The sequence below is a fragment of the Struthio camelus genome, chromosome 1, assembly GCF_040807025.1.
Source record: "Struthio camelus isolate bStrCam1 chromosome 1, bStrCam1.hap1, whole genome shotgun sequence".
Classification (NCBI taxonomy): domain Eukaryota; kingdom Metazoa; phylum Chordata; class Aves; order Struthioniformes; family Struthionidae; genus Struthio; species Struthio camelus.
The window spans coordinates 131,430,250-131,442,628 of record NC_090942.1 but is presented as its reverse complement, the minus strand read 5'-3'; the positions used below and the strand labels follow the sequence as shown (position 1 = coordinate 131,442,628).

General features: G+C 35.2%; 1 protein-coding gene across 10 annotated transcripts in view; it reads right to left on the bottom strand.

The window, feature by feature from the left end:
• The window catches only part of DMD (dystrophin), a 1,217,172-nt gene that overhangs the window by 302,377 nt on the left and 902,416 nt on the right, over positions 1-12,379 (bottom strand). The window lies entirely within an intron of this gene.

The window sequence follows — 12,379 nt, the reverse complement described above, 5'->3', positions numbered from 1 at the left end:
CTTATCGGGAGGGGGGGGGGGAGGGAAGGAATAAAGACTCCTAGATTACTCAGAAAGCAAGTGGAATTATCAGTGAGAGAGGTAGCTGCAGCACGGCATTTCTCATTGCATGGCTGATTCCAGAACGGTGCGGGCTAAAGACTAATGGGATCGGAAATGCTTCCGCATGGGAAGGAGACTTCTATCTATGAGTGTTCGTCCATCTTCTGGAAGAAGAGATAAAGATCCATAGAGTCAGTTGAGTTTTAGAGAAAGAGAAGAAAAATTTTCAGCATCCCCTGCTCAAGCCTATGGAGAAAACTGAGAATGAACATGCCTGGCAGCATGTCCAAGATGCAGGAGATACAAGATGAACTGAAGAGGTAGACTGGAAAAACAAAAAGCAATCAGAACAAAACAAGGATAGCTTAAGGCCCAAATACCTAAATTTAATCTGAAGCAAATCTAACCTTCACTTTAGAAAGATGTATTTGAAGGTCAGATAACAACAACTCATTTCTATGCATATCTGGATGAGGATTTCTGCTGTTAGTTTGTGACCTGCAACAATGATGAGATTGTGGTCTACAGGAAGGGCAAACAACAGAAGTGTCCTTGAAGTGCTTGAGTAAAATCTCTGTGCCACATCTAGATCATATGGCTAAAGGGTTGTATTGAGGTGCTGTATTCACCAAGACTGAGCTTTTCATCATATACCACGGTCCTAGAATTCCAAGACGATCCATTCTCCACGCTCAGGAGGGGAATTGGGCTGCATCATGAAAGATGTACTCAGGACATCCCAGGAGCCCATTTACACAGGTGACTACAAATATAAAAGCTGCAAATCTATGAAAAGCTATTAACAGCATTTACTCATGAAAATGCATAGGTATTCGGCCAAAATACTTGGGTTACCTTCCTCAGAAAGAAAAAGAAAGTATCTGATAGAGATAAGAGATATTTAATAGTTTTGCTTTATTATAGATTTGAAATAAAGAGAGTTCAGGAAGTTACTAGGCAATCTGAACAAACAAATTAAAACTTCGTTAAATAGGCTGGGTAACTTTCTGATTCAAGGAAACAAAATACTTCAGTTTGGGACAAACGCACTACGGCATCTATAGAATTCATCTGGCCCTTCTGAGCTGGATTATACCTATCAGCAAAGTACTGTACATGCCAAAATATGTAGAGATAATTAGACAGGCCTCTGTAATCATGAGAATACTTATTTAGCCTAAGATAACATAAAAATCCACTCATTACATCTTATTAAATGATGCTCACATTTGAATGTGGACTGTGCACAGGTTTCTGAATAGTAAAATCATAACGAAAATATAAGAATTCACTTCTAAAACATAATGAAAAACATGAGTGTAAAACAGTGTCTCTTTGCAATATACTTTGATTCTGTGGATGCTCTCTAGTGCGACGTTTCACACTGAAGCAAAGGTGAACATCACTTAAGAGACACAGGCCAAACAATAAAGTTCAGAAAATCTGATTTGTGTGCATTTTGTGTTAGAACTGGTCCTAACAACCCACGAACCACTCACTTGCAGTTAATGAATTAGTGACTCCAGACGGAAAGGATGAGAGAATCGCAGTTAAAAAAAAAAAAAAAAACTCTGATGGACTATTTTTAAAGTATTCTGAATATCATGTATCATATTGGTTTTAAGGTAAGGGCATCAGAATATATAAAAGGCTTCCTCTGACTGGAATGAGTCTACAGAAAAGAAAATCCTTAGAGTGTTTTGTATGAAAGCAATGATGAACCTCAATAAAAAGGTCTGTCAGGCAGCTAACACTGTGCTTATAGCCTTGGAAGGGTCATTTCGGCCGTCAAGACTTTATCAAATTCTGAAGGTTGCAATGAACATATGGGATTCAGTAGAGGGAAAAATGAGTTTGTTCCCAAGTCCAGTGACCCATATCTGGGACCGTGGAGACAACCCTAGAAATAAGAAATAGAATTCTAAACACAAGAAAACTAAAAGAATCAACGGCATGTGAAGCCATATTTCCAGAAAAGCATTTGTCTGAGCTTCAGAGAAATAAGAAAAAAAATTATCATCTACTTCTTGCCTTTAATTAGAGTCCTTCAGTAAAGTAATATTCAGTAAGTAAATAAAAAACAAATTAAATGAGGCAAAATCATGCCCCTCTGACAAAAGACTATCGCAAAAATTACAAAATATTTATATATAATATTTATATATAATATTTAAAATTACTCTTAGTGCATTACAGTTATAAATTACAGCTATTTTTATAGCAACCAACAAGGACAAGCCCCACAGAATAAATACACAGAAGTAGTTCCAATACGTTTGGGATTACTACAAACCAGACAAACTATTCACTAGTAACATGTCCAACGTACATACTACATGGATTTATCCGGTGGGACTTTTTTCACTTCAGATTATTTCCAAATCATCCATTTCCTAATCACAGTGCTCTAGATGGGAGTCCTTATTTTACACTGCTTATGCACGTACTGTGCCTGCTTATAGGAAAGCGTCCCAACAGGGCTCCAACTGCCCCCCGTTAACAAACTCCCTCAGAGGAATAATTCAGGTATATCTACCAGCATGTAATTTCAAGGTTGCTATTCAATTTCTTTTTTCATCACTACAGCTCACTAGTTGTTCAATAGTGATTATATCACCAAGATGGACAAAAGAAATTCCGTCGAACTCACTGTAGTTTTACTAAGTTATTAGAAGTTATAACAAAGAAGAAAACTGCATTTAAAAGAATCAAATAGAGGGTAACTATTTTACAGTCTGGTTATCATTGATTTAGTATACTGAGGAAAGAACAATCTCGGTGAAGGAGACTGCTGGCGTAAGATTCATTTCTGTTTATTAAAAATCTTTGTTTACTCTTTTTCATCAGTAATGAAGGCTATACTGTTTTTCCATAAACTAGGTATAGCAGAGAAACAGCAAACAAAAATAAATTTCATTTTCTCTGCTAGAGCTCTTTTTACTGATAAGAGAAATGTAAGTCTTTTTCCCGAGAGACTTTACTCTCTTCTTTTTATAACATAACAGCAGTGGAAACGATAGAAAAGGAGTCTGAGAAGAAGCTGTCAGTCACAAAAGAAAGGACGTTCATATTAGTATAAATTACATTTAGCCTATGCAACAATGAAATAAAGCAATCATTCTGTGCCAGTTCAATAAGTACATTGAATCTAGAATATACTCCAAAAAAGTGGACACAGCTTTTAACAGGAGAAGGAGTAATTTTGGTACTATCGCGTCACATGACCGAATTAAAAATTACAATCACCTAACTTCTTCAAGGGTACTGTAGCCTACTTGTCAGTACAGTTAGGAATCCCAGTTACACCTGGCACAGCTAAACTAGTTGAATAGTAAAGGAATTTGCAAAATAGAAAACCACTACTTTTCTTGTCCACCAAATCATCCTAAACTGCACTCATGTTGCTCTGTAGGAGAGTGCTTTTCAAAAGTATTATTGTCAATATATTGACATTTTCCTACAAAAGCAATCTTTTCACTGTAGGTTCATAGATTTGGAGACCAGAGGGACTAACACAATTATACAATTTGACCTCCTGCAGAATATAACCACAGAACAGTAGAACTATGGACAGTTATATATCATGTTGCCAAACGAAGCTACTGATGCACTGAAGTTCCTTAGCTGAAAAATGAAAACAGGTTTACATGCATCTTGGAGTGTTTCAGTTTACTTAAACCTTGCAACAATGATCACGATGAAAAGACACACTCAGCTTGAAATCCAGTCAATTCTGAAAAAGGATTTATGAATAGTTTCATATTTGTACCACAGCTCCCTGAATTTTAAGATTTTTTTTCCCTCTCCTTTGCAGCAATAGGAAAAATCCCACAAACAGAAAGAAAAATGAGTAACTGAGATCTCACTTGTTTGGGGTACTGAGTAGCCTTCAAACACAGCTGCTCTTAGACCTGCTCATGACCTTACAGAAGGGCTCTGTCACTGGTAAATAAAATGAAAATATGGGAAAGAAAACCTTTTTTTTTAACCTCTGCCAATTGTGAGAGCTTTAGATGTTAATGTTAATTATGACAGGTTAAAAAATTGCATATGTGTGCGCTTGAAATAGTAATTATATGACTGGTGGGTAAGGTCCTTTTACTGCCTTCACAAACTCTTGCTACAGAACTGAACGCTGCCCTGATCTAAACGTGGGCTGCATACTTATATGACTGCAACCACATCACATCCTATGACTGCACGTACCAGTCAGCACCGCAACTAGAAGGCAGCAAAACATGGTAGCATGCAGAGCTAAACTGTTAGCTCCCTGAGTACATTGACAATGACTCTAATATTAGAAAATGCTGCAAATATAAAAATTGTACATTTGGGGGAAGGGAGGGAGAGGCTATAAAAGGTATCACATTTTCATTGGTTGCCCAAGAAGCATACTACATCAGCTTCAAAGCTGTCAACATAAATAATATTTACATTTTATGCTATCCCGAAAATTACTTTTACAGCTCCCTAGAGTTTCAGTCCTCAAAGCTGTCTTCAAAAATATCAAGTATACATTCTAAGCTTCATCTTTGTACCTGGAATAGTCCATTAGGTTGGATTCCTTTCTTTCCTGGAATAGATACATACCAGGTTATCCACACCCGCTTTACAGGCTTCCCTTATTTTTTTTTCACTGAACACTTCTACTTCCCAGATAATAACGATGGAAAAAATAGATGCTTTTAAGATGGCAACAAGAGAATTCGAAGGCACATCAGCCATGCACTAATTTCTGATGCTTTCCTATTTTGGCTCACTTTTCCGCAAAACCACATAAGTAGAATGATAGTTAAAATTGAATTTAAGAGTTGTCTTAACTTGTGGTTACCTTGCTTTTCCTTTTGTTGTTCTAAGCAAAAAAATCTAAATGAACATTTCTTTTTTTTCTAGAAAGAGGATTCAGTTAATTCAGTTTTCCATTTGCCAAATGCTTCTTGTTGAAAGCACTCTGTCTTTTCTCCTGCTACATTCCAGAACAGGAGGTTTGGAAAGGACAAATCTGAATCTGAAGCACTTTGGAAAACTGAGTCTTTTTCTTCAAGGAGGAATCACTTTTTGGCTAGGGGTTTAATAAGCTCTATCATACAACATCCCTCAACAAAAAGATGTTGGCTCTGTTCTTATGAACAATCATGAATCTGTGAGAGACTGGTCTAGTGAGGACATTTGGATGGCAGATACAGAGTCAAACTAGGACGAATTTTTTAAAGGTTGAAGCGGTTTAAAGAGTTACAGGAATAGTTCTAACATCTACGTGTCTGCCTGTGGGCATCGTTATCAAGTGGAACTGGACAGGAAAGAGTACATAGTAGAAAACAGCTGGAGCCAGCCTACTCAAATAGTAATTTATACTTCATCTGTTCTTCTTTATCTTTTCTTGTTAAGCTGTTTTTTTTAATAACTAATTTTTCTTTTCTAACTTTTTCAGAGGCTTATAAAAGTCATACTTCTTAAATGATGGTCTTTTTGAAAATTTCAGCAACACTTTTCTGTAAGTAAATACAAAAAGCACTAAAAACATGTCATCTGAGATGTTTTATGCATCCCTTAGCTGGTCAGTAATATGATGAGAGGATTTACCTTAGCTGGTCAGTAATATGATGAGAGGATTTAGCCAATAAACACAAAACTAATGACACCAGCTATATGTCAAATGTGGCTTTTATGCACCAAGCTGGAATGTACTGATCTATTAGGGTATTTATACAAAGAGTAGTTCTTAACATACATGTATAATAAAATGGAATGCCAGGTTTAATACCACCTATGGCTTATAAAAAAGTCAGGGAAAATAGAAGGAAAGTACAAATTAAGCTGCATAATAAATAAGTGAATGAAGATGATGTGGGAAGAAGGAAGCAATCTAATCCTTTTTGCTATTGTGCAATATTCTAGTTTCCAATCATAGATAACAAGCTCTTACAACAAAAACAAGGAAGAAGCAGCATTCACAGCATTCAGTCATCATTCTGAGGATAAGGAGCAATGAATATGCACCTGAAAGACCTGCCAGGGCAAAGAAGCCCAGAAAAAGAATGTGAACTTCCTTGGCTTCTCAGAGGCTAAGAAAGGTAGTAACGAAGACTTTTACGGTTTTACATGCTTTTTAGAAAATACACACACACACACACACACACACACACACAAACACACTTATAATTTCCTTTGTTTGATACCATTTTGGGGGTAATTATTTTCAATTATTCCAACTCCATGATTTAATTTTGCTTCTTTTCGCTAAAGTAAGCCTATTTTTCTTTTATCTTAAAACCACTCCTGGTAACAAAGCTGTTTCCTTATGATCAAACTAATGAAGATCATTTCATTCCTTTGGAAGTGTCAAAACAAGCGGAATGAACAGAATACTGTCAAGTGTTTTCCACTGAGCACAAAGTGATTAATTCTTATATGCTTTATACCTTGCTATACGAAATGGGAGTTAAAGATCAGACTAAACTGGTAGCACGTCTAAAGAAATCAGCTTCTTGTAACAAGCAATAAGCAATTTCCATGACCGAGCAGTGAGAAGGGTGTGCAAGAGCTTATTATTGGGAAAACAGATCCTCCAGAATGCATTCATTAGATTATCAAGTTATGTATTTGCACAAAAGTATTTATGTAAATGACATTTATCACATTTCAAATGTAAGTTTTCATGATCATTTTTTACTAAATAAAAAAGGAACAAATCATGGTACCCATGAAGTGAAGGAGCATCTGCTTCTCATTTTAAAATATTTCATCATCTGTAAAATTCTGACCTACAGAACTAAATATTTACCTAAGAAAAAATAAAATGCTTCAGGATTTAGTACAAAACAGGCAATAAACTGAAGCATAAGTTGGGCTGAAATTACAGAAACTAATAAACATAGGTGCATGCATATATATACACGTATTTATTTGGGAAAAGGATAGACAGACTGGGGAATGAACTTCTGATACCTCTCTATTACAATCAGAGCTTTAAGAGGAGGAGGAGGAGGACATTTGTGGAGAACGGAGTGGTTCCAGCTGCACCGTTCAGTCCCCCCGGTCAGTTCACTCCAACTGCACAGGCAGTATACAGTGTCAGCAGCCATCCTTTGGCTGCCCTAGCAGCATAGCCACCAGCAAATAATAAAACATACTTTTCTGCAGGGACCCACATATTTGAAGGATACCTTTTCAGTAAGATAAAACTAATGGAAAAACGAAAGGGTTCCCTCACCAGAATGATTTAATCGTCTTTCACAGTGTCTGTTCTGTTCAGTTGTCCTTTGTTGTATGTAGAAAATAGCAACTGTATTCCTGAACTCCCACATAATAATGTTTGATGCTTTAGCTCCCTTCTTAAATACTCATTACATTATTATGAAGGTTTACATTATTTTTAAAATGATATTTAGACAGATCGAAAGCACCCAAAAACTGAAGCTGCAGGATTATGACTAATCTGCTTACCCAGATGAGTCAATATACAAATAATTCAATCATTTCCATTTTAAATTTACAGAAAAGTTTTCAAATAAATAGTTTTCACTAAATAGGAAGAAAATCATTAATTTCTGTCTTTTTAAAAAAATGTAACTATTAATTAGAAGTGACTAGGTACTTTTGTATTTATCTTTGCCCAGATGTCTGTTACTGCTTTTTTCTAGAACTTTAGTTACTTAAGCAATTGGAGAGAACACAATTTATAGTTACGAATCTAATTTCTGTTCATGGATGACAGCATTTGTAATAATCACCCTACCTACAAAAATATTCAAGAAAACCTTCTTCAGAATAAATATGACTTATCTATGAAGGGAATACAATTAACAAAAAAGTATTCTACTTTCTCTGAACACAAACAAGAATGCTATTAGCATTATTAAAGTACATCAGCTTGGCTGAGCCTTTCATATACTTTCGTACTTACTGATGCAAAATCGCTATGGTCGATTTTGCAGTTTAAGTCTAGAAACGTGTGAAATTCATTACCTACCTAATGAAGCAGGCAGGCAATGAATTAAGAATTCTTACTACCACAGCACTCTGTGCTGCCATCATACATTCATATTTACATTGTATTTTCTTAATGGCAGCAGCCTACTAACTCCTGCTGTTTAGCCCAAGACTTGCTTTTCAAATATATCTGCATCTGTTAATCTGCATGCTCATTTGCTTTGTCTTTAGATTTAACAGATCCAGCTCTAACTGTATGGGTAAGACTGCGGGAGACTGTGAGTACCAAAAATGCCTAAGAACTTAAAATGGACTTAGAAAATCTCGAAATGTCTGAAAACCAGGCCCCAGGTCACTGAAGTTAAGTTTTGGATATTTATATTTCTGTTTTTCTTATTCAAGAGGCTAAGTAACTTCTTTAGAAAAACATCCACTCCCCACAGAAGCCCTAAATCCACAGCTCACAACTGAAAGTTTGCCATTGGCTTTGGTTCATTTTACAATGCATAAACCATACTTTCATTGTGTTATTCAGTATTAAATATTATTTGAGTTTTCAGGATAACTATGCCCCTCTTTTTTCTTTTTTTACTGTAACTCTCAAGATACAACTCCTTTTTGACATACCTTAAGTTTTTCCTAAAGCTTTAGCACACAGTAATATTCAAATAAATGTTTTGCATCTTTTCTCTAGTATTTAAAAATAATGTTTTCAAAAAATATGGCCGCAATTTACCAGTGCTGTTTTTCAAAACATAGCAACAGTAGAATTAGGTTCAAAATATGCTCTTTAGGAAGGTAATTCTGTAACTGCATCATGGGCAAGTATTTGCACAGTTAGTACTCTTCATATTTGTGAAATGAAACAATCAAGAGAGATGCACTTATTGCCCCTAGAACCACTCATCAACGATTCAACTGAAATATCTATGTAAGCAGAAAAAAACCCTTCTGGAAGAATCTTTCTTTCACCTTTTAATGCCCCTTTGTTATCTATAACTTACTTGAAATACAAAGTAAACATGAAAAACTGGGATCTATCTGCAATAACATTCCTTTGTTTTCAAAAAATTTACCAAACACAAGATCTCATCTTATGCTACAATTACCTTGGAAATCTCTCTCTTTCTAAAACACATGCAAAAATGTTATGCTTTATGATGCCACAACTACACTTTAGCCAACAACTGATGTTAAGTTCAAGCATGTAGAAAAACATTTTAATTTAGGGCATTCTGAAATTGTTTTGCTTAAGAAAAATTAAGAAAATTTCAAAATAAATATGTGTGTAAATGGAAAACTTGAAGAGCTACATTTAAATACATCAAGGTAATTATTTCTATTTGTGAAAATTTTACACCAATCACTTTGATAAACTGAAGGAAAAGTCACTAAGCATCTCACTCACAAGATTTTACCCTGTTTAGCTGCAGTAGCAATTCATGTAAAAATAGTTTCCCTAGCATTATAAAAGTGAAAAAATCTAATTCTTAATTAAGCAACACTGTTCCACTCAATGCACTGCACTTGGATGTTAACTTCCAGTTTTATTACGTAGGTCTGTACGAGCACTATCCATTTCACTTTTGCACTGGGGAACAAGAAAGCATGGATTGACTCAAGTTACTACCAGACCCAAATACTCAAAAATTACATATCCAAACTTAAACATCTGTAACTTGAAAATACATTTAAAAAGAATGCTTTCAGTTGTTTTCTGAGATTTTAGCATTCACATATTCTCATTTCTCTAATGATTGCAAAATGTTTAAAAATTAGCGAAAAAAATATCAAAGCAAGGATTTCTACCATTTGGCTCCAGAATGTAGGCCTTAAAGAAAATACTTACTACTACAATACTCACTAATTAAGCAGCATTAGATGGACACACTCTCTGTGCCATGGTCATTAAGCGACACAGCGGCTCACAGGCCATGCGTTTCTTAGTCTTCCCTCTGAAACGGTCTGCTGCACTTCAGATGTTCTATATAATATTCCATGACTGGGAATTATGACCATAGTCTGCCATAACTCTTTTGTTGTGCCTCTTTCAGCTATGTCAAATCTGCACAATTATTCTACTGCTGTATCTCCACAGCAGTATGGTGCTTCTTTGAGGATATTTAGGAAAAGATTCTAAAGCTCAGTTCACTCATCTAATTAATATTTATAGAAAATTGAGCACTATGAACAACAGTAAATAGTTTTGATTCTTATTTTTGCTTTGGAAAATACAGAAAACTGTATTTTCAGTTTTTGTATGAATAAGCTATTTTAAAGTAAAGAAGTAAACATATATAATTTTGAAATATTTATATATTCAGCTTTAAGAGAAAATTTTGAGCATTCTGTAGAAAGATCTTAACAAAGTAAACGTAAAAATTTCTGTTATGTCATAACACAAATATAAAACTATGTATTTGTCTTATTTAAACAATAAATTACCAGTTTCATAATTTAGTGAAATATCAGCTATACATCTTCCTCCATATTTTCAGTGATGGCTGATTAGCAATTCCATCTCAGACTAAAGACTAGAGACACAAAATAAAGTTACACAAATCAGACTATAGAGAAGAGAAAAGCTTCACATACCACAATCCTTTTAAAGACGGTACTTCTGACCAAGAAAAAAACAAAATTATTTTTTACAGTTACAACTACAGGCCTTTAGAAAAATTGCATTCATACTGAACTAAGTATTTCCTAAAGGCAAGTTAACTCCTCAGGGCTTTTGTTTCTGCTTTAGATTGACATTTCCGTGTTTCTTACGCCCCAATCTGTCTTCCCGCTCACAATTGCACTTATTCTCCACACACACCAGAGGATGCTGTCACTCTGATGCCAGTTAATCCATACTGCTTTCTGCAGAGAATGACAGTCTTAGCTTCACAGCACTTGAAATTTTTAATGGCCTGAAATGCAAGAGTCCAGAGTTAGTTTAAAAGCATGCTAGAAAATGAGCCTGAAATTCTTTTGATGGCAGGTTGTTAGGATTTTTTTCTGTTTGAATGAGTACTCTCCACATATGTGGCCAAGTAGTACTAGGACTTTTTGTTGAAATAATAAGGAAAATTAGTTCAATTTGACGCTTAAAACATCCTTGCAAATTTGAAAATTAATAGCCAATAGAGACAACTAGGATAGGATTGGACATTGCGGAAGAAATGTTTATTCTGAATTTCCAAGTCATTCAGACATTTTGAACGTTGACTGTGTAGCTAAACTGCTCTGCGCTTTTGGGGGATTTTGTTTAAAGAAGCACTTACGTAGAAAATAAAGGGACCACCCTAAAAATGCTGGTACTGTGAACTATTGAAGAAGTACAGCACCACAAGTGTAAGAAAAAAGAGCAAGAAAGCAAAGTAAGAAAAAAAAGTAATATTTTTTCCCCCATTTTTAAGTTAAAGGACCGGTTCTCAAGGCTACATGAACTAGGTCCCAAGTGTGGGGCCTGGCATGGCATATACATTTACTTATATCTTAACAATTAAAGAGACATGTAAATTAGAAAAATATACCATATCCGTCACGTTTAAACTGAAAAATAAAAGCAAAGAAATATATCTCATGTGTTGATTACACCAATCTTGAGAAAAGGAAAGATATAACTACTTGCCTTTTGCTTTGTTTTTGGGTTTTTTGTTTGTTTGTTCATTGTTTTAGTCACACGTCTGCATTTCTTTATTCACGTTCTCCTTGTTGCTTCAACACAGAGCCTAACATTCGTGAGACTCATGATACACTATGTGAGATAAAAGCATAAAGTAGCGACCTAAACTGAATTATAGCCAAACCAACACAATTCAAAGTTAGTATTTTGATTTGGCTGAAACTCAGCAAATTCTGAAACTAAAACACATCATAGTTTACCGCAGAGCTCAACATTCTGCTTGCAAGAAAACATGTAAAACGGAGCAGAGAAAAAAATATCTGAAGGTTAGATTCAACCATTACTGTTGCCATCCTAATATGAAGAAAATAAAGTGCCAAAATATCAGAAAGAATAATAATACTGAAAATATAATCACCATTCTGTAAAACAGTATCTCCTGAACATTCGCCTGTTCAGTCTACACTCCTTTGCCATTACATAGATAGGGATCCTCAAGATCACTCTCTTCAGGTCATTGTCTCACCTACTATATAATGGGCCTGCTGACAAGAAAGGGGAAATATGAGTGGCTAATCTCCAGAATTTTTAAGTTAAATTTCCCCTTCTTCCCTTTTTAGCCTGATAGGGGTTGACATGACCCTATGACAGCTGCTATCTGCACAGAGCCAAAAGTCTCAGAGAGCCACCATTTTTACTTTGTCTGTGCTATTGAAAATAGTAATAGAATGAAATTCTGTAAATTATATACACTATTTCATTATAAGTTACCATAACGATGATTTTGTAAAC